The following is a 24,249-nucleotide window of genomic DNA, read 5'->3' as shown; positions in this document are numbered from 1 at the left end:
AGAAATCCTACCAGTATTGGAAGTTATAAATTGTTTAATTAAAAAAATATTATTAAAATTGTGTTATTGAGATGGAACAGAACCAAATAGTGAAACCGTATGGCGTACTACCAGCCAATGTACGCCACTAGCCCAGAAAGACTATAAGAATGGTCATGGCAATATAGCAAGGATTGTCCATTGGACACTTTGCAAAAAGTGTGGACTTGACAAAGCAAATAAGTGGTAAGAAATTAAAACCGAAGCCATCGTCGAAAATGATAATACAAAGATCCTATGGGATTTTATGATTCAGTGTGACTATGAGATAAAGAATAGGAAGCCAGACATAGTATTAACTGAGAAAAAAAGCAAACGGTGATGGATCATAGATATAGCATGCCCAGCTGACTACAAGGTATGCGATCGGGAAGAAAGAAAAGTCGATAGATATGACAGGTTAGCTTGGGAGGTTAAGTAGTTGTGGTCGTTGAAAGAGGAGGTAGTAGTATCAATAATTATTGGAGCCCAGGGAACTAGAGTAAAAATCTGGACAAGTACGTGTAACAAATAGGGGATGAAATGAGGGTGGAGCACTTGCAAAAACAGCACTGCTTAGAACCACTCGAATACTGTGGATAGTGCCCGAAAAGTAAGGGGTTTACCTTAGTTCACTGGTAGTGAACAGCTGGCACTCTAGTACATTTCCAGTAGAAGCTGTGCAAAGACAATAAATAATAATAATAATAATAATAATAATAATAATAACAGGAGAAATAGGATCGAAGCGATCAATGCATTAGCCATACCAGTCGTGACTTACAGTTTCAATATCGTCAACTGGTCAATTACTGAAATATGTCAGCTTGACAGAAAAATACGAAAACTGTTGACAATGCATAGAATGCACCACCCTAAGGCAGATACAGAACGACTTTATCTGCCAAGAAAAGAGGGAGGCCGTGGACTTTTACAACTGGCAATAACAATGAAGATTGCTACAATTGGCCTAGACACCTACCTGAAAAACTCTGAGGACTGGATGTTAAAACTTGTCTCAAAACATGAAAACAAGAAAGCATCATACTCAGTAACAAAACAGGCAAAGGAATATCTAAGTGAATTCCGAATACAACAAATTTCTGAATTAGAGATAGACATACAAGAAACAGGCACAGAAAAAGCTAAGCGCATGAAAACCCGTGCTAAATCTGCGGCCTTAGATATTCTGAATGATAAATGGCAAGAAAAACCTCTCTATGGCAAATACCCAAAGAGAGCAAATAATGCAGATGTTGACAAAGCCCTGACCCATCAATGGCTAATGGCCTCTGGCTTAAAATCTGAAACAGAGGGGTTTATCATAGCAGCTCAAGATCAATGCCTACCAACAAGAAACTACCAGGCCAACATATTAAAGATCAGAAGCAGTCCAACGTGTCGTGTATGCCAGCAACAAAATGAAACTATTGATCATGTTGTCTCCAAGTGCAGTCTTCTAGCGCCTACAGAGTATCTCAACAGGCACGATAGAGCTGCACAATATATTCACTGGGTAATCTGCAAAAACCTGGATTTGCCCCATGAAAAATACTGGTGGGAACACAAACCACCCCCAGTGCTTGAAAATGACCACATCTCACTCCTCTGGAACTTCCCCATTCAAACTGACAGAAAGATAGATGCAAATAGGCCAGACATCATATTGAAAGACTTCAAACAAAGAATATGCCTCCTCATTTATAAGACTGTCCCAATCGATATAAACGTATCTGTCAAAACCTACCAAAAACTGAGCAAATATAAAGATCTTGAAATAGAAATCAGCAAAATGTGGAACTTGAAGACTAAAACAATACCTGTTGTCATAGGTGCCCTGGGAATGATAGCGAAAGGGACTGATTGCTACCTAACTCAGATACCAGGAAACCCAAAAATAGCAGAAATTCAAAAGATAGTGCTCATGGGAACTGCTCATATCCTACGCAAAATACTTTCTATGTAATCTCAAGGTTTAAAACAAACATAATTTTCGGTTTAAAAAAAAATTTTTTAGACATTCATTAGTACAACACCAAAAAAACCTCCCCAAATATATGGCACACTAGCATAACAACAACATGAATTTCCAACCTGTTGTCTCTTGAGGTCTCTGGGTGAGACTTGGAGCCAACTTGTACAAATATAAAGCAAAAGTCAAACATATAATAATAATAATAATAATAATAATAATGATAATGATAATAATAATAATAATAATAATAATAATAATAATAATAATAATAATAATAAAAATATATTAATAATAATTAGAAGAAAAATCAGACGTCATCGTCGTCGTTGTCGTCGTCGTCGTCGTCGTCGTCGTCGTAGTAGTAGTAGTAGTAGTAGTAGTAGTAGTAGTAGTAGTAGAAGAAGAAAAGAGGAAGAAGAAGAAAAAGAAGAAGAAGATGATGATGATGACGGTAGTAGTGGTTTATGTGGTAGGTGGTGTTGCTAATAGTGGTTTTGACATTGTTGTTATTGTTGTTGACGATGAACGTGATGACAACGATGGTGATGACGATGACGACGATGAGGACAGTGATGACGTTATAGTAGATGAGCCATTAAAATATGGCCTCCATTCAATCAACAATGAGAAGAGGCTATATACGATATGTTGGCTTGTCGGAGTCAATTAATGAGTGCATTACGACAGGGAGAACCATTTGTAATATATTGTGACTTTGTATGGTAATGTTAGCGCCATCCACAATGTAGCGTCTGTCAAAGAAGGCCTGCTATAAAGGAATCGTACAGTAATGTAAAGATAGATTATGTTTAGCATACATATAAGATGTAAAAAGAAAATATTATGGTTAAACCTGTCAAGAACATTTGTTTCTAAAGCCATATGGCTGTGTAACGGCGAAAGCGGAAAGAAAGAATCGGTAAAAGAAGAAAGTTGCAGTCTATATTGATACAGAAAAAGAATTGTTAGAATTTCTTTTAGACGTCTCTACAACAATCACTTTCGAAACAAGTGATGTAGCTGTCAGACGTTATATTGTTCTACTAAATATTATTGGTATTAAACATTTCTTCAGAATCTAATGGAATATCTATCAAACTGACAACAGCCTTTCAATTTTCTCATTGCAGAATTTCCTATGCCATAACTATTTAGGTTACTAACTTTAATGTTGATTTTTCCCCCAATGTTACATCTAGCGCTGGGTTTGTTTACATGTTTCTACTAATGCCATTAAAATAATGTTTCTTTTCTTTATTCGTTTGTAATATTTGCCAACTGAAATATTGACTTAGCCAAAATGGTGCCACAGCGAACATATTTCCATATGACATTTATTTCTGTCTCCCATGGAACATAAATTAAATTCTCTTTAATTGACCACGAACTCCTACTTTAACGAAATGCGTGACATTATATCTATTAAATATAACTACAATATAATTATCGCCAAGACAAAAATATTGCAAAATATTTAATATCTTCTGGATATCAGAAATTCTATATTCATAAATCATTTAAAATTATGTAATTTTATTTCTCTAGGTTCTCTCTTCAAGTACATCAGAGGATGACATCACATATGAATAAAAAAAAACTGCACGCATGTATTTGAAAAATGCAGGACTAAATGAACTTAAGCCTGAAGCAGGCAACGGACTAAATGTACCCTAGAGAAGTCCGCATTGGAATAAACAATGAACCCATGTCTAGTAGGAATGCACTATCAGAAGCTCAAAATGTAGTGCTAGTCTCCATTTTGTGTCCAATAAGAGCAATGCGTATTTTTTATGATTCTTGAAATGTTACTGAAGTAATTTTGGATCGAATACTGATATCCTAAAAAGTGATGTTTCTCATTCACTGTCTAGATTTAATGAAGGGGTACAGATTTAAGAATCTTTATCCTCAGCTTCATTCCTTGCAACGAAATTAATATTTGGGATTAGAAATTATCTATGAGTTATATTCTCATGTTTTGGGGAAAATATATACCTGATATAATTATAAGTTGACGGTTGATGTCGCCATCTGTTTTGAAAGAAGATAAATATTTTACTGAGAAGAAAAAAATATGTATTTACCTATAAAATTAAATCAGTGTCTAAATTACTGTCTTATTTTCATTTTCAATGTCTTGAAAGAAAGATAAGGCATACCCTGTATAAATATGCGTTTTCAAATTTGATTTAAAGAAGTGATTTTAGCAAATGTTGAATGCCTTGCTGTCAGAAAAAGCAATAAGGTACAGAACTGATAATTCTAATGATAAAGTTCGGGAAATAAAGGGAATGATTAATTCTCCAAAAAGTTTTACTGGTTCTAGAAATTATAATAGTTTGCCTGACTGACTTGCATCGCAATTAAACTTTTATCGCAGATTTAATTCACACCCTTGCAGAAGATGGCAGCAGTGGATACAAGAAAAAGAGATTTTAGCTTTATTCTTAAAGTAACTTTAAAACACAGATCCACGTCTATTCTGCATAATAATTTAGGACATTCTCTGCTATGGAATATGTTGATACAGATTTTATAATATCCATAACCCACGAGAGAGATATAATTAACCTTGTTTGCCATTTATTCTTTTCAAAATGTATTTTTAGTGGAGTAATGTATCAACTTTTAAGAGAGAATTAAGGAAGCGTTAACGACCTTCGTTGGAATTATTGGGGATTTGAACGTGTACATTATTATAAGCTAATAATATTTTTGGTTTCGATGCAGGAAATAAATATTCCAACTATTGCAGCCTGTAAAACCAACCTCAAGATACTTTTATGCAGTTAAGCATTTGTTTAAATCATAGTGGTATCAATCACTCCTTCCCTTCACATTATATACTAACAAGCGACATTTATATATATATATATATATATATTGTATTTTGAAGTAGAGCACAAACCAAGCGAGGTGAAACTTTTGGACGCAAATGCCAATTATACGTTTATGTAACTGTGTAGCATTGACATTTACAAGTCTCTTAATTTGACGAATAGTAGGATTTAAACTATTATGTTTTACATGAAACATCTTAGTAATTCTGAAAGAAACAAAAAATGAAAACGTCATGGTAATTACAATATTGTGTCTAATTATCTAAAAAACGCTTTATAGTTGCATGAGCAATTTCCTAGAAAAGAGATCAATATGCGGTTCTTTGTTAATGGTATTAACTATACATATCAAAAGAAACGTGAGATACGAAACTGGTTAATTATTTGCATACATACATACATGCATACATACATATATATTGGTATGTATATATGAATATATGTATATATATATATATATATATATATATATATATATATATATATATATATATATATATATATATGTATGTATGTATGTAAGTATGTACATTCATGTATGATAGCTATATATGGATGTGTGCGCCTCTGTGTGTATACTTGTGTGTATACATTTTGAATTTGCTATAGATTTATGTATATTTGTATATAAGTTTTCACATATATGCGTATGCACATATATAAATGAGTGTCTATTCAGATATACATGTGAATTTGTCGATTGCACGATTACTAAATAATCATTAGACTATCGATTTGTTTCACAGCATGCGTTCAAAATTAAACTTAGTAACATTAGAATTCCTCCAGACCCATTGGACAAGCATGTGTGTATACATACATATGTACAAACATACATACATACATCTCTCTCTCTCTCTCTCTCTCTATATATATATATATATATATATATATATAATACTGTACCCGCTCAGATACCAATAATTCCAACGAAAGTCGTTAACACTTCCTTAATTCTCTCTCAAACGTTGATACATTACTCCACTAAAAATACTAAAAATAAGAGATAGAAAATGGAATTCATGTAAATTCCATTTTCTGTCTGTTATCTCTATCTAGAAAATCTACGGAGAGCAAGGAATTCCTGAAGTAAATCCAGTATATCCACAAGAAATGGATTTGAGTAAACTAAAAGTTTTTCCTTGCGTACAAAGATTCAAGAAATATAGTAAATGCTCGGTAACTGTGAACCAAAATATCAAATATATGCGAAGCATTGAGTTCTCTCCTACGTTTATATAGGCTACATATATGTGTGCCTATGTGTATGTGTGCTTCTCTGAATGGGTGTCTCTATGTTGGGTAAAATTGTATGTTATAATTTCGAAGGAGTGTAATTGAGATTTGTAACTACCACAACATTACGTCAATTCTCTTGAATACAGTCAAATTGCTTGCATCGCCCATCGAAACTGTGTCATGGATATTGTTGTGCATGCTCTTCGTTCTGAAATTTACAAAATTGAAAAATTGAAAAATTAATACTTACTATCTTTCAGAAAACGAAACCTTGATTGCGTTACCACTCGTCATGGCCAGACAACTTCATATATTCGTTCCAAACTATGTCTACTTGATAATATCTGGAGCTTCTATTAGGCAATCTTGCCTTTATTTATTTTTCAAGATCTAATACTTGATAACACGCTTCTCAAATTAAAAGTACTTTGCCTAATATTGTTACCTGAATATAACGGTAAATGAAGTAGTAAAGATGGAGGATATTGATCTTTGACTATCGGAAATGAAAGCCATTATTAATTGAGCTGGAACAAGAAGCTATTAAATATGCATATATTTTGAGGATGATCTTGCGCGCAATCAAGGAACACTGTCTGAAGTTAGGAAGTCGGTTATTTCATTATCTTTAACTTAGATCACTGGAAACTACTTTATCATTTGCACTATCTTCAACAACAAAGAATTATAAAATGTCTATGGCACATGTGAGAGTAATTTCATTGTTTAAGTGAGTAAAAATACAAAGTAGGCGGTAGTGTGTAATGGAATAGCATAACTGATAACGTTTAAAACTTTCAGCGCCATAATTATGGGTGATATAAAACACTACAGCTAATTTCCGAAACAATGGCTCCCAGGATAACAAAGTAGTAGGCAGACATGAAACAACTTCAACGACAAGACATTGATTCTCAATCGAATTTGTTTCCTTGCACCATCTTAGTCTTGAAAATCTCAGAATGTAAATCTTGTAGTCAAAAATTCTAAGTTTCGATAAAAATTGTTAGGTAAGTGTAAGACATTTATTTCTCCAGTGCCATTAACGTATTTATTATCTCGAATAGAAATTTTTTTTTAAATGGAAAGAGAAAATATGGCAGCAAACATTTTTTAAGTGCTTGATTTGAAACAAGAGGATTGACAAATAATATACAGATATTTCTTTACTACCCACAAGGGGCTAAACACAGAGGAGACAAACAAGGACAGACATACAGATTAAGTCGACCATATCGACCCCAGTGCGTAACTGGTACTTAATTTATCGACCCCGAAAGGATGAAAGGCAAAGTCGACCTCGGCGGAATTTGAACTCAGAACGTAACGGCAGACGAAATACGGCTACGCATTTCGCCCGGCGTGCTATCGTTTCTGCCAGCTCACAGAGACTAAAATTTGTATTAGTTACACAATGAAGGAACGGATGCGTTGAGTAGGACAACTCGATGAAGGGCTACCTTTTCTGCTTTAAATTGGTTATTATAACATCTAATACATTCTCTTTTTGGAATTCAGTAATTCAAAATATTACAAATGTTCTTTCCGTCAGATATTTTTTTGTTTGTTTCACTTTCATTTTTCCATAGTCCTTACAATAAGTAACCGTTGATAAAATATGTACCTGGTTCCGTGTGATCGATTATACCTTAAGGAACGGTGATTCCACATTCACTTCTTTTATTTCATTGGATCAAACAAGCAAAAGGATACCATTAGATTTCAGAATGTGATATATGGCAGCAAATGTTTAGACGCGAGTAAATGATTCCATTTTTAGGAGCCGAAAAGCGATTTAGCTGTAGTATCGATATGGTAGCTAGAAATACAATTATCAATGAATAGTCGACTGTCGACGTTTATCGTGTTCACTTGGCTGGAGTAAACTAGAGTGATCCGCGGAATTTATCATGCTGGATATTTCATTCAGTTAGCAAAGTATGGTGAAAATACTGAAGTGTAATAGGAGTGGAAATTCAAAGGAGAAAACGTTGATAAGAGGCTGATATCAGGGTGGTTCTATCATCACCAGATTCAGTAGGAGATTAGTGTCCAGAAGTGGAAAGAAGGATAATTCACTGCTACAAATAAGATACATGTGATGAAGCAATTGCCGTTGAAATATCACCGGCTAGCAAAACCAGTGCTACTTAACGTCACTCACTTTCTATCCTGTTAGATATGGATGAAAGCAATCCAAGCAAATACCTCATTCAGTAGTGCATGCAATGGTAGTTGGCTAACAGAATGTCAAGTGAAGAAGATGGAAATCCTTATAGGTTAAATCCACACGTTGTTCTATTCAACCTGTAAGTCCGAGGAAATTAACAAGACAAATTCAATGTATATAAATAAAACAAATATCAAAAATATCGTCGTGAAGCGTAGGTGTGGTTAGTTCTATAGGCGCTAGTCTGGCGTTGGGTAAGAAGTTTGCTCCCAGCCCATGGTACAGGGTTCCGTTCCACTTTATGGCACATGGCTCAAGTATCTGTTAGTACAGCCTTCAACCAAAACCCTGTGAGTGGATCTGTTACACGGAAACCGAAAGAATGTTTATACTTGTTTATCACTCACTACCAGTTGAAAATCTGATGCGGTTTGTTTACATTCCCGTAACATAGCGGTTCAGTAACAAGGAATCTGATAAAGACCCTGGGATCGAATCGTCGGACTAAAACAGCATGACTGTAACCAAATGACTGAAGGATATTATGTGTGTGTATATATATATATATATAGTAGGGAGGGCAAATTTTCATTATCTCCACGTGGCTGGTTGTAATGCAAAACATATATTTATATTAAATAAAAGAAGGAAAATGCATACAGTTTACGTAGTTTTAATATTTCTTTAATATATTTCATAAGTGAAAAAGTATTGTATTTACCAACTGGTTTCGCTAATCATAACATTGTAATTATTGTAATTTCGTATTTTCTTCAAATTTTAGTCCATGTTCTGTATGGAAGCTTGTGAATGGAATGATTCAGCATGTAGAAAAATCTAAGGTGAGGTAATTGGTGAACGTTATTATTCCTGACAGGGGAGGTAATTGCTCATATACTGTGGAGGGGATAAATAAATATGCAAAAACGCAAAAGCTAAAATAGTGAGATGAATTTTTTACAGTGATAGTTATGTAAGTTGGTTATGCGTTCATATTTAGGCTTGTTCTGTAGTCTTCGATAAATGTATTGTTTTACTTAAACGTTCTTGTACAGAAATTGTTTCTTTGTACTTGTAGATGGGTAAAAGCGTTATATTTGGTTGGACCATATCCTAAATTTTCCAAATACTTTCCATGAGCGAAAAGTTAATTCAAATCTCAGCAGTTTTGAATGAAAAAATCTAATTGAACTACAAAACCATGAAGAATCGACTATTAAAGAAGCACACAAAGGAAGATCTGTAGTCCTGATGGACACAGAATACTACAAAAACCTAGAATTATCCATGCTGAAAAACGACACCTTCTTCGAAAAGGCTGTGGACCATAAACAACGAAAAACAAAGAAAAAATCTTGCATCCTTATTTCATCTATATTGAAAAAGACCCGACAGAAAAAGAAATATATTGTATCAGGAATTTTAAATGTAAACCTTTTTTTTTTTCGGCCTATCTAAAATACACAGGAGCAAGATAGTTACTGAAGTCCGCAAACAATCACCCAGCAAGTACATAAATATCCCAGCGCCGGAAGATTTAAAGTTAAGACACATTATATCTGGCCCAGCCTGTGAAACCCACCACCTAAGAAATTTTCTAGACATCCTATTGAATCCGTTGCAGAAATGCATCAAAAATTTCATTAGAGACAATTTAGATATGCTTCAACACTTACCAAAACAATTAATGAAAAGACATTATTTGTTTCCTTCAATGTCATTAATCTCTACACCAATACCCCGCATGGAATAGAAACAATAAAATTCTGGCTGGAAAAGTTTGCCGAAGAAATTCCGGAACGCATAAACCAGATTTTCATCATTGAAACTTTAAAATTTATACTTCAGAAAAATGATCTCCTATTTGATGACAACTACTATCGTCAAAAATGCGGAATTGTGATAGGAACGAAAGCAGCCCCTGTTCTTGTGGACCTAATAATGGTATATTTGGAATTCACGATATATGAAGTGTCACTACAAAAGTATGGACATCCGTTTCACCAGTATATAAGAAAAATCTGGAGAAGATATCTGGATGACATCTTTACCCTTTGGAATGAGACCATTGATATACTTTTGGAATTTAAATCAATACTGAATAATATAACCTTAATATTCAATTTACAATGCAATCTCCATTTCTTAAATATTATGACAAACAAGTCACCAACCAAATTGTAACTGACATTTAACATAAAAAAATGGACTCGAAACAATATCTTCTTTTTAGCTCATGCCACCCGAAACACATCAAAACAAATACTCCCTTTAATTCTCTTTAATTTTGCAAAAAGGATTTGCACAATAGTGCCTGATGGATATACTCAGGAACTCTGTCTTCAGGACCTCAGAACAACACTTACTGAGAAACAATATCCACACAAACTTATAGAGGGAGTTAAGCATGCCAGGAAATTAGGCGTTAAAACACGAAGGGAAGCAAAACGTAACACCACTCTAGATCTCAAAACCCTACCGTATATATCAACTCACAACCCTAGAAACAATAAGGTATACGACACTATTGTACAAAATCTCTCTATCCTCACTAGGGATCCAAAAATGAGCAGCATTCTGAAAACACATAAAAGCCTCAAATGCAAAATGTAACACAAATCGCTGAAAAGACTTCTGAGAGATGCGGAGATTTACACAACAACCACGAAACGAATGGTTAAGAAATGTAAAAACCCAAACCGTGGAGCATGCCCCAACCTGTTGGAAGGCTCGGAATTCCTATTCAAACCAGGAGAGAGGTTCACAATTAAGACCAACTTGTGCATCTGAGTATCTAATCTTTATATATAAAAGGGAGGTTGTGTGCTGTCTGTCTCCTACGATTTAGATTCCTAACTACTCCCACATTTTGCGGTGCAGTTAACCAAAACCGGGTATCTTATAGTCGTGATTCATATCGAGCCCTTCTGGGTATTAGCGCGCGTCTACGATGAGTCTACGATTTAAAAAAAAATTTACCATCAATTTTTCCCATTTTAATGCACTTTTGGCATATATAAGGGAAGTAACTCTCTAAAAATTTATTATTAAATCTCAGAACGTAAAAACGCTACAGTAACACCCCCCCCCTTTGTGGTTAGCCATATTGAGATGGCTATTATACTTTACATCTCTAAAAATGCTTATATAGTTATTTCCCTTACAAACCCGAGCAACGCCGGGCGATACTGCTAGTTTATGTTATAACTTAAAGTTTGTATATATTAGTAACTCATAGCTGCGTTCCCAAGTTAACATATAGGAACATATATAAATAAATATAACTGTCTGGGCAACAAATTTTTATCTCTTTAGTAAATCAAACGATTAAGGTTTTGAAAATTCTAGTTGCTTATGGTTGCGTTCAGCAAGTGTTCTATACGAACGTACCAAAATACATGTAGCGTTCTACACTGGTCGCACTTCATGTGGTTTAAAATTCGGGGGTGGCGGTTAATCCGAGTTGTCGGAATTACGGGTTGAATGGGTTAGGTATCGTCCGCGCTATATTGTACGAACAGGTGTTTGGCTATATCTTTGCATCAGGGTAGTCGTTCAGCAAATCTATTTATAAATCGCTCTTTTATCAACAACTAGCAGTATCGCCCGGCGTTGCTCGGTTTTGTAAGGGAAATAACTATATAAGCATTTTTAGAGAGTTACTTCCCTTATAGATGCCAATTCGGGCTTTCTTAGCCATTTCTGTTTTGGTGTCTTCAAGCCATGAAGTCGTTGTTCTAAAAGAACGCTGGTCTCCTTGACAACGCTTTACGACGTTGATTTCCTTACACTCCCTTCCCCACAGCTTCACGAGGGAGGGAAGAAGGGGGAGAAGCAAACAGGTGCAGGTGTGACCATGGACGCCAACTCCGCCGCCATCGACACACGAAAAATTATGCATTAAAATGGAATAAAAAATTATGTTAAATTATTTTTTAAATCGTAGACTCATCGTAGACGCGCGCTAATACTCAGACGGGCTCGATATGAATCACGACTATTAGATACCTGAATTTGGTTAAACTGCACCGCAAAATGTGGGAGTAGTTAGGAATCTAAATCGAAGGGGACAGACACTCACACAACTACAGTTTTATATATATAGAAGATATTGTCAGCGATTCCTCTGAACATAGCTGGCCTTTCAGGGACAGTGTATTGTAGAGATTAATTATTGACCATGTCATGTCGTATTTCACTTTCTCTTCTGTAAGTCGCCAGAAGAATTCGGCCAGTGATCTTGCGTGCCGTTTAAGGATTTTTCGAAAGCTTGCGATGTCGTTTCTATATCTATTTTTGAATATATCAGCAGGTGTACCGATATATACGTAGGGACCTCCTCTAGTATTTACGGTGCACTTGTACACGATATTTCTGGTGTTGTATTGGTAACCCAGGCGACATTTCGAACGGTCCCTGCATGAGGATAGATTGTCAGGTTTTTTTTGTTTGCGTGTGTACAGCCGGCAACTCTACGGTCGGTTCTATTTACATTCATACTCTTAGCTACACTATTATTATTTTTATTGTTTATGGATGTGTTTGTGTTGTTTGAGTTGTTGTGGCTATCAGATGTTAGTTGGTTAGTAAAGCTGTTGTAGTTGTTTTTCCCTGTTGGTTAGTGTTACAGTCATTGTTACTTTTATGCGTTATGTGGATGGTATTTGCAGAGTCACTGGAGTAAGGTATCTTCATCAATATTTGAGGTCTTATTTTCGATGCATCCTGCACCTGCCTTTGTTTTTCGTTGTTAATTCTATGAATGTCGTGCTCCATATTCGATGAATTCGCATACTATATTTTTACAGTGTCCTGGTCGAACAACTGGCTGTACATGCTGTTTTTAGGGAAGCAACGATCGATGGCATCGAAGAACTGTTTCCCGATACTGAATGATATATTCGAACCCCAGATCTTATACCAGAAGAGGAGCTCATGCTTCTTTTACCTTTTATTAGGTCCATTGTTTTCGGGCGTATGAGATGGTCTTGAAATTTTGTGGTACCCTGTGTTTAGTTGGGATGGTGTGTTGTCCGTTGCTATGTTTCTCTATCCTATTACTGGTTCTCATGTATCTATTTGTGATTGCCTTACTTTTTGTGGTTTGAGATATCTTTATGCAACTTTTGAACGTTTTATGTGTGGTTAATGTGTTTGGTGGTGTTATTCCCGGATCCGTATGTGTTATTGCTATAATTATTCTTGCTACTACTTGCTGAGCTATTTGGGTAAATACTACCGTTTCTACTACTACTACTACTACTACTACTACTACTACTGCTACTACCCGCGTATTTGATTTTCGCACGATAGCTGGCAAGAGCTGCGTTATAATAGCCAGCGCGTTTATTGAATATATCTTCGTTGGCGCATAATCCGGATATTCTGGCCGAAATGTTCTTAACTAGTCCCCTAATGATTGATGATGGATGAATTGATCCAACGTTTATGCATTTTAGGCTCTTATTTGGTTTATGAAATAGGTCATTAAATCCAGTATTTAAATTGAAAGTAGCGTCTATGGTTACTGAGATTCCGATATTTAAAAATTAAATTAAGATCTTTTATGTTTTTCACGCTCTACCTTATTACATCTGTTTATAAAGAATAACGCGTCATCTCTTTATAGACCTCCACAGATTCTGAGAAGAAAGGACTAGATCGGTGACTTCTGAGGAGTCCGAGGATCCCATACTAATATCGAACGCGTCTATTCTATCGGACCCGTTCCACAGCTTACCATCAAATTCTACCAGGGTTCCGCGTGCCACAAATATTACATCGATTTCGTATCTAGAAAGGCCTGAATTATTTTAAAAGTAAGTTAATGCCTTATGTAAGAGAATAGGGTTAATATCCCCCTCGATGTCAAGTTGAATGAATTTACTGTGTTTATTTATTTGGAGTTGGTTGAGTAGGCCGATTACGTCCTGTGTGTCTGACCACAGTGTTAGGGTGCTTTTAGATCTTAGTTTTGGCATTATTCTATCTATTAATCATCAGAGTCCGATTTCGAAGGCAAGATTAGACTAACTGATGGGGCCCTAAACTAATTCGGTTTATGGTCTTGCAGCTATATCAGGGGTTCCTTGGTGCATAAGGTTCAGTCCTTTAGTGTATATCTAGGTGGTTCACTATTATTAATCCCCTTCTGTTGATTGTATTTAGTGTATCAGCGTGTGCATGTCTATATTTACCACATGGTTCCTTACGTATTAAATTCTTATAAAGATCAAAACCAACAATGTAAATATTACCGGTTTTATCCGCCGGTACATGTGTTCCCGGGGCCTTCTTAAACTCACCAAGTAGCTTCTTTAGTTTTTGTTGGTGCGGTTCCTTCTGTGTTTTTATTTTCTAAATTATACATTTCTGACGATGTTGTATAGCTCTTCTTTGAATCTTGTGATGCGCTTATTGGTCGGTGGGTTGTTCAATGATTTAAATTCCCGTTTAAGTGCGTTGTGTGGTTCGGACTTGTTCGATTGCTCATCATTTTCCTCAAAAAAGAGAAGCTTTCCATTGAATTTCTGCGAATGAATTGGCTGGTCGTCACAAGGAGTGACCTCATGTATTCTTTTCTGCTCGATATAGGTATGCTTTTGAATGAGACGTTCAATACGACTTTTTCCATCTTCCTAGCACATTAATCAATAGCACCTTCCTCGGTAACACGGATGATGGTTTAGATATTTAATATTTTTGGACTAATGTGTATATGTGGATTAGAGTGTTGAAGTGTTGAATAGAGCACTGACACAGTTTTGTCTATCGGGTGTCATCCGCCGTCGGGGTATATTGTCTTTGGATCAACTTCAGGAATTCTGTTAGTTGAGAAAATTAATAATAATAATAATTTCTTAAGTAACGTGAAGATGGATTTTGTATTAATCTTTCCTATATATATATATATATATATATATATATATGTATGTATGTATGTATGTATGTATATATGCGTGGCTGTATAAGTTTGCATAAGTGAGTATTCATTGCTGCCAACCTACACACACAAACTTATAGATATACACCAACATGCACAAACACGCATATAGCTCATCTGAATATGAGGAAAATAATAGCTAAATACGTGTAATAGTGATTATTTCATTACTCTACATTCTTATACGCGGAGTCACGGTGTCGCATTCACAGGCAGAGGCACACATGCACACACTTAATATATTTATATAACTATATTTGGCGGTCTGCGCTCTGGAAATGGGATTTTCTCTTTCAGATTAAATGCATAAGAGTGATTTGAGTGAGAGACGCTGCAGGTACCATTGTTGGAAAGTAATTTGGTTCCTGCTATGTCTGTCCATTTCGCTTACATTACTGATAACGTCTCCTTTTATAAACAAAACGATTCCTTTGATTATTGTCCTTTTTAACTAACAAAATATCCCATTACTTTCGCAAATTCGTCTTTTATGATGATGATGATGATGATGATGATGATGATGACGACGATGATGATATATATATATATATTTCTGTTTATATTTATGTATATATTTTTATCTATGTATGTTATATATACATACATACACACACACATATATATATATTTCTGTCTATATTTATGTATATATTTTTATCTATGTATGTTTATATATACATACATACATACATACATACATACACATATATATTTATATATATATATATATATACACACATATACATGTATGTGTGTGTGTGTATGTATATGTTTGTATGTTTGTATATACATACATACATATATACATATATAATATATATATATATGTATATATGTATATATATATCCGCGCGCACGCACTCACGCACACGGATATATACACAACATTAAATCGACATTTATATTTACATATTGGACTTCTTTTGTTCATTATATTAAAAATATTTTCGCTTCAGCTATTAATATTCCATCATCCATCTATGTTCAGGTATTTCATTCAATGTTGTCTGCGCATAGACATAACACGTATGGAGTCCGAACAATTTCAATGTCACCGGAGTAAGTATTGTTACGAAGAAAGGCATCTTGCTGCGAATATGAGAAATTAAAGTAGATAACATGTATATAATGATAGGATTTGAAATTGGATTTGCTATGTCTTGGTTAAAAGCATTGTTTTAGCAATACAAATAGTGGCCGATTTAAAGAAACGGTATGTGACGTGATGAAAAAAATGTGGAACTTACAAACGCAGTGTACGCAAGCATGCATCAGATGTATTGCAATTAAGAGCAGTGTGAGCATGAACGAAGTTCTTTCATTTTTTAAACACGATAACACGTCATTGGATGTATGTGGTATTCATTTGAACTATCTATAGCAACAATTAATCATACAGAATATCGATTCTTCATTGAGGACTAACAGACATACTGGAGATATTAGATCTTCGAAGTGTAACGTTGTTGCTGTTAATTTTATGGTATCTTAACAAACAGTGGAATGGTGTGTAAGTTCGCGTAACCTATAAGAGGTATAGAATCGGCTTTCCCACTACAAATCAACTACAGTCACTAGTGTTGCTAGTGCAAGTACTATCGTTGTTGTTACTAGTAATACGTGTGTTTTGTTGCTCCTGCTTCTAGTACTACAGCTATTGTTGTTGCTGCTGCTGCTACTACTACTATTACTACTACTACTACTATTACTACTACTACTACTACTACTACTACTACTGTTAATAATGAGCAATTGGTCTATTATTTACCTTGCTAATTTTATAATTAAATTAATTTTAGGGATATCGTTAATTTTATTTTCTTACTACTACTACTACTACTACTCTGTTGCGAATTTGCAATGTTTTAATTACTTTTAATATCTCTAGTCTCCAGGTTTCCATTTTTTACATTACTATGCAGCTGAACTGTTTCGAGTTAAGTCACATCACCTAAAAATACAGAGCATTTAGAAAAAACAGAAATAATGTTTTTATTTATTTTTTGAATAAAGCTATTACTTATTTCATTTACTGGATTGTGACCATGCTAGGGCAAAGCTTAAACTGTTTAGTCAAATGTTCCTAGAATTTTTTTTCCTCATATAATCTAGTGTTTAATCATATCATTATGTTTTGTCAAAATTTTATGTTATATGGACGTACAGGAACCAACACTGATCTTCAAATGGTTATGGGGGGACGAATACAACGCAAACACCCACAAGTGTTCACCCAAGTCTTTCACACAATTCCCGTCTCCCAAATTCATTCACTAGTCATTGGTTGATACTGGGCTATAGAAGAGGGAGACACATGTCTAAGGTACCGGCAGTGCACCTGAATCCGAAAGCACGTGTTTCCAAATTGAGCTTCTTAACAAAACAGCTATACCTGCGTCTACAATATCGAAATTTCAATATTATAACAATATAATCAAAATAGCGAGTTAGAAAATCACTATAAGAGATGAAAGCTAGAACTTACAGAGAAGTAATGTTTCTTGCCTCTTAAACATTGCTGCTCCATAGGAACCGACGTTACTGCTATTTTTAACACCAGGAGGGCGCTCCCTCCAGCTGGTTTTCAATGGTAGGCGTTCACTCTCTTACTTGCAATACATATCGGGTGCAGATTGCATCGAATAACCAGCTGGATTGGCGTTTTCCTGGGGTTAAAAATACCAGTAATCTCGGTTCCTCCAGAGCAGTCATGCTTAAGGGGCAATAGACATTTCTTCTTCACTATATAATACTTTATATTAATTTTTTTGTCAAAGGTGTTCACATATTTCTACACTAAAATCGCAAACTACAATAAAATAAGGCATTAAGAATTTAAAATTCTTGTACGTCAGAATCAAATTTATGAATTATTAATAACGCCCTCTAGCCTTCTTTGAGTTTATACAAATTTTCAGAAAGAATGGTATTACATATCCTTTTTTCGCGAAAAAGTGATACGCTATGCGAATATCTATTTATTCATATATATGGACATCGACATATATGCGTATATGTATATTGTATACACGTGAATATATATACATGCATGTATATCTTCATATATACAAATACATACGTATATACGTGTGCGTGTGTGTGTATACGTATATACAGAATACTTTCTTGGCTATACTTAAATACAAATATGTTTTTCTCTTAAGTTAGAAGTTGAATCGTTCTCCCTTAAAGAGAAACTTGCGCAGAAAAAAAGAACCCAAATATATTCCATCAGATACACCCCCCCCCTTTTATATTTTAGGCTATATATATATCCATATCAAATACATCATAGTTGAAAGAACTGTTTGAATGTTGGGATCCTTGAACATGCATTTTCTTCTGATATTTCAAAAATAGTAATGATATACATGTTTTACAGAGTTGAATTGTGGAGCTGAATAAACATGAGTGTTTAGTTCGAAATATTTCTGCATTTGTCCACGCAACAACGTCGATATATGTATATATATTTGATTACGCAATTACTTTTCTCAGAATTGTCTAAAAAATGCCGTTACGTTTATTTTTCTTCATAGGAACGATTGTCGTTTTTATCTTTGAAATTTTGTTTGTATAAGTTGCATTACATCGAAATCTACTTAACTAATAGATAAGTTGTTTTCTTTTTCTCTTGAGAAACAGCTGTTCTTGTGTAAGGAAGACATTTTTGATTCTCAATTGGAACTGCACTGTGCATATTGGCTTCAAATTTTGGAACAGGCCAGCTATTTTGATGGAGGGTATAAGTCGTTTACATCGGCCGCAGTGCTCAAATGGCACTTATTTTATCAAGTGCCTCGAAAGGATGAAAAACAATGTCCACATCAGCGGCATTTGAACTCAGAACTTAGAGACGGGCGAAATACTGCCAAGCCTTTTAGCTGGCGTGTAAACGATTCTATTTCTTTACTACCCACAAGGGGTTAAACACAGAGAGGACAAACAAGGACAGACACACGGATTAAGTCGATTACATCGACCCCAGTGCGTAACTAGTACTTATTTAATCGACCCCGAAAGGATGAAAGGCAAAGTCGACCTCGGCAGAATTTGAACCCAGAACGTAACGGCAGATGAAATACGGCTACGCATTTCTATCGGCGTGCTAACGTTTCTGCCAGCTCGCCGCCTTAATACACTGTACAAACTGGCAATAGATATATTCATTTGCAATGATTAAACAGCGCAAGAGGGAGATAGAGAGAATGAAAGAGAAAGAGAGAGAGAGGAGAAAGAGAAAGAAAAATGGAAAGAGAGAGAGAAGGAGGAAGAGACTGAAAGAGTGAGAAATGGAGGGGGAAACCTTGGAGGTATTTGTTAAATCTAAATAAAGCGGTTTCAATTCTGAGTATCATATATCAAGTGGGTTTTAGATGACAGTGGATATCATGGGGTATTATTCTGTTTAGTTCAGATTAATGAACCCAGTACATATTACAATCGTATATCTATGTGTTTAATATCTATTTTATTACGGAGCTTACCAGATATATATCAATGTATTATAAACAAAATTCCAATTTCATGCCGTTATAAAATTATGATACCCGGGCATTATGTGTGGACGTCATTTTTCAGTTTTATTTCACGATTTCGTGCCAGGATAATTTTGTTTGTGTATATGCATCTGTGCAGATTTGTATGTCTTGTTTTATGTATGTATTCTCATACAAACAGCTGCATATCTAGACAGGCTCATATATATATTTTAATGATAAACTTCTGAAAAGTTTTACAGATTTTTACAGTTCCAGTAATGGATTGGATCTGTAGTCTTTGAATTAGCTTTCTCCTTACTGGATTTGCGAAGATTAATTTCTCAAAATTGGTAGTTAGGGAGTGTATTACATATCTCAGAGTATGTATGTATGCATGTATAAATGTATGTATGTATATACGAATATCGTTGTCTGATAAGAAGTTTTCTCCCTAACCAAGTGGTTCCGGGTTCATTCCCACTACGTGATATCTTGGGCTACTGTACTCTAATATAGCCTCGGGCCGACCAAAGTCTTGTGAGCGGATTTAGATTGGTAGAAACTGAAAGAAATCCGAATTAAGGAAAATATACACTGGGATCGATTCGTTAGACTAAAATTTCTCAAGGTGGTACCCCAGTATGACAGCGTTCGAGTGACTGAAATAAGTGGAAAAATAAAAAGATATATATAGGCGCAGGAGTGGCTGTGTGGTAAGTAGCTTGCTAACCAACCACATGGTTCCGGGTTCAGTCCCACTGCGTGGCATCTTAGGCAAGTGTCTTCTGCTATAGCCTCGGGCCGACCAAAGCCTTGTAAGTGGATTTGGTAGACGGAAACTGAAAGAAGCCTGTCGTATATATGTGTCTGTGTTTGTCCCCCTAGCATTGCTTGACAACCGATGCTGGTGTGTTTACGTCCCCGTCACTTAGCGGTTCGGCAAAAGAGACCGATAGAATAAGTACTGGGCTTACAAAGAATAAGTCCCGGGGTCGATTTGCTCGACTAAAGGTGGTGCGCCAGCATGGCCGCAGTCAAATGACTGAAACAAGTAAAAGAGTAAAAGAGTATAGAGTGACTAGACAAAATAATGGAACCATCACATTTGACTTTTTTTTTTGCTATTACCAGTATGAGGAAATTTGAAAGTTTCCAGTGTGTAAGTATACACATGCATTATGTATGCCTTGTACTTCACGATATAGCCTTATATTTTTCTATTTTTGAAGATATTTATATTATAACTATATAAGTTAAAATAACTGCTTTATCTAATTTTGATAGAAACCAAATTAGTGGTACCTGATGCATGGAACCTCATTTAATAAAACTATAAAATGTTGAGCTCTGATGGTAGAATAAACTTCGAAAGCTCTGAGTATCTACATGTGAAACTAACTCAGTGTACCAAGAAACAGGATCGGCTGAAATAAAAAAAAATCTTATTAATCTCTACATATGGCACCGCCCGCACTCACGCCCATCCACACCTCCACACACGTATCCACCACACATGCATACATACATATATAATATATATATATATATATTATATATATATATATATATATATTATATATATATATATATATATATAGTATATATATATATGTATATATATGTATGTATATATATATATATACATATATATATATATATATATATATATATATATATATATATGTATATATATGTATATATATATGTATGTATATATATGTATATATATATATAATATATATATATATACATATATATTCATACATACATATATACATACATACATGCATATATACAAACACATATATATAGATATTATATACATATATATATATATATACATATATATATATATATATAGTATATACACACATATATATATATATATATATATATATACACACATTCATATTCAGGTATTTAAATTGGAACAGAGTTTCACATATTACTGCCGGATATAATGGAACGAATTTGGGCACTATGAACCTTTAAATTAATTCATGTTTTAGTAAGTAATTGAAAAACATTTTCACCAAGATATTCTGAAAATTAATGCTTGCTGTTTCCGGATTATTATATTCAAATACCAGAACGTTTATGTTTAACATGCCTACAGAAGAATAAGCTAATCAATGCTACAGCAGCCACCCATAAAACTGTGAACAATATTGATATGTAGATATCGTGGTATATCTACTAATCCTCCAGTATAAGGAATCTTTCGGAATAGAAAGTTATGCAGTAATTTCCGAAATTGGTATGACTGTTCTACAAATTTAATGCGTAGTTGTCTGAGAACACTGGTATATATACTTGCCCAACATTATATTTCTCTTTTCCTAGAAAAAGCAATGTTCAACCATAGGTATGTAATCAAAGTAAATATATATGGAATGAAAATGTACGTAATGTTTAAACGACGTTTGTTAAATGTAACTGAACTGTTTGAACGACTTCCATTATTTAATTAATCATTCGAACCACTAAAATTTTAAATTAAAATCAGATCACGGCTAAATATATCCACCATCGCACTGTGATCGATTTATTTAATACTAATAAAATCCTGAGATCAGTTGTGCGGAATGACTAATATTGACCTATTATGTGATTGTATATTATTTTCAAAGTCGAAAAATTCAACACAGAAATAGAGTTGCATATATGCTTCATAGAGTACAGAAAATATCTTTACATGCCGTTTCACATCTAGGGTATGTTTAGTACATTAATTAAAATATATGCACATCAATAAAGTGAACTTAATACGATTAATGGACATGTATAGTTGGTATTTGCATTATATGAAGATAAATAAACAGTCGAATATATTCGACATCGCAAATAATTTTGTATCGCCGTATATTTACTCACTTCAAATGTGTTCTGTACATTCAAATATAATTTTGATAATCATAAAAAAAGCACAAAATAAAAACTTACCATGCAATACCTTTGCTGCTGAACGGTGAATGCAATCTGTTTTATGTATAGAGAAACATACTGGAAACCTGAAAGTGGGGAGAAAATAATAGGCGTCAAATACCGGCAACAATTCCATTTCGCAAACCAAAATAAATTTATAATTTGCAGAATAAGGTAATAAATTAGCCACTATGTTAAATTGATCTCCAAGAGAGTGTGACAAGTTGACACTTGAGGACACTTTGTGTTCACAGTTAAAATTATTCCTGTTGATATATGATGTTCTGTAATTGAAGAAGGAAGTTTTGTTTAATATTGTTTAAGTGTTTGTTGCATTATTGCCCAACAGCGATGTGTAACTTAATAAATGCCTTCTTTTGTAATAATCGTAATGTTGGAGTGAACTAGATCCGCCTCGTCTCCAAGTTCTGGAAATTCTAGTCAGTACCCATTGAGATTGATGTCATGTCTTTATCTGATGGGGCTAATATTATAAAAGATATTTTAGATTTTTAATTCAAGCTATAACATTGGGAAGGAAATTTATTTGTTTCACTATTCAATAAAATCATTTAATATTGCGTCAACTTTGATGACCTTTTTACAATCGTCTTGTCACTTATCAACAGAATTTGACATTTTGATAGAAAGGAGTATTAAAAGTTTTATTGCTTTTTAGCAACAGCAGCAGTGTCTATTGTGTCGAACTGGATTTCCGATAAACGTAAAACCGTCTTCTTATATTTGGGACCAACGTTTGATTGTGTGTGCTGTTGCTAAAGTTCAATGAAAGCGAAAATGAGAATCGGGATGTTCAACTCGCACCAATGACAATTTTCTTCGTAAGGTAAATGATTTAAAAACACAACAATAATTTCCCCAATTTATGGTAGTTTGCTAAAACAAACAGTACTTTTCTAAAGGAGTTAGAACTAGTTTGCTGGGTAGTCAACATGATGTTTATGTGTTCTATAAACCTGGTTAAAGTATAATGTCAGATGATTATACACGTCCTGTTTCTACTTTTGATGACGTTATTTGGCATCAGAGCAAACTTAATTCACCAAACCTATGATCAAACTGTTTTAGTTTCGTTAACAACTTGATGTATCTTGTGTATTATGAGCTCTGCTATCAACTGAATACTTATTCTTATTTCAGAGCTTATGTTGAGACTTGGTAATCATGTGATTTTCAATAAGTTTATTATCAACAAAATATATATAACCTAAGTAGAACATATATTACTGTTTATTAATGAAATATAATCATCTATATCAATGGCTACACCTGCATCGACTGACAAAGATTGACAGAGAGGGAACCTATTGTGTCTTCTTGGAGTATGGACGAACCACTTTCAGCTATAACGTCTCTTTCTGAAAATACTGGGAATAAAAATCAGTGTATACATACATACACACACACGCACGCACACACACACACCACACACACACACCACACACACACACACACACACACACACACATATATTATATATATATATATATATATATATATATATACATATATATTATATATATACATATGTATACAGAATGATACAGAGAGAGTGAGGCTAACACACGCACCCATACACATGTTCACACATAATACTCACATACACACATTCCCACTACGTCTATGTACACATGCCA

At 34.4% G+C, this 24,249-nt stretch overlaps 1 protein-coding gene across 3 annotated transcripts in view; it reads left to right on the top strand.

The window, feature by feature from the left end:
• LOC115216729 (5-hydroxytryptamine receptor 1B-like) overlaps nucleotides 1-24,249 on the top strand; it is a 347,847-nt gene that overhangs the window by 223,810 nt on the left and 99,788 nt on the right. The window contains exon 1 of one of the 3 annotated variants that reach the window (XM_029786268.2): nucleotides 22,649-22,765. The exons of the other annotated variants lie outside the window; for them this stretch is intronic. The gene's annotated coding sequence lies outside the window, so the exon portion shown is untranslated. Of the gene's footprint in view, nucleotides 1-22,648; nucleotides 22,766-24,249 lie in introns of those variants that run through there. 3 annotated transcript variants of the gene reach the window in all.

This window comes from Octopus sinensis, linkage group LG10, assembly GCF_006345805.1.
Source record: "Octopus sinensis linkage group LG10, ASM634580v1, whole genome shotgun sequence".
NCBI classification, from domain to species: domain Eukaryota; kingdom Metazoa; phylum Mollusca; class Cephalopoda; order Octopoda; family Octopodidae; genus Octopus; species Octopus sinensis.
Note: the sequence above shows the minus strand (reverse complement) of the source record. Positions and strands in the feature narration are given on the sequence as shown.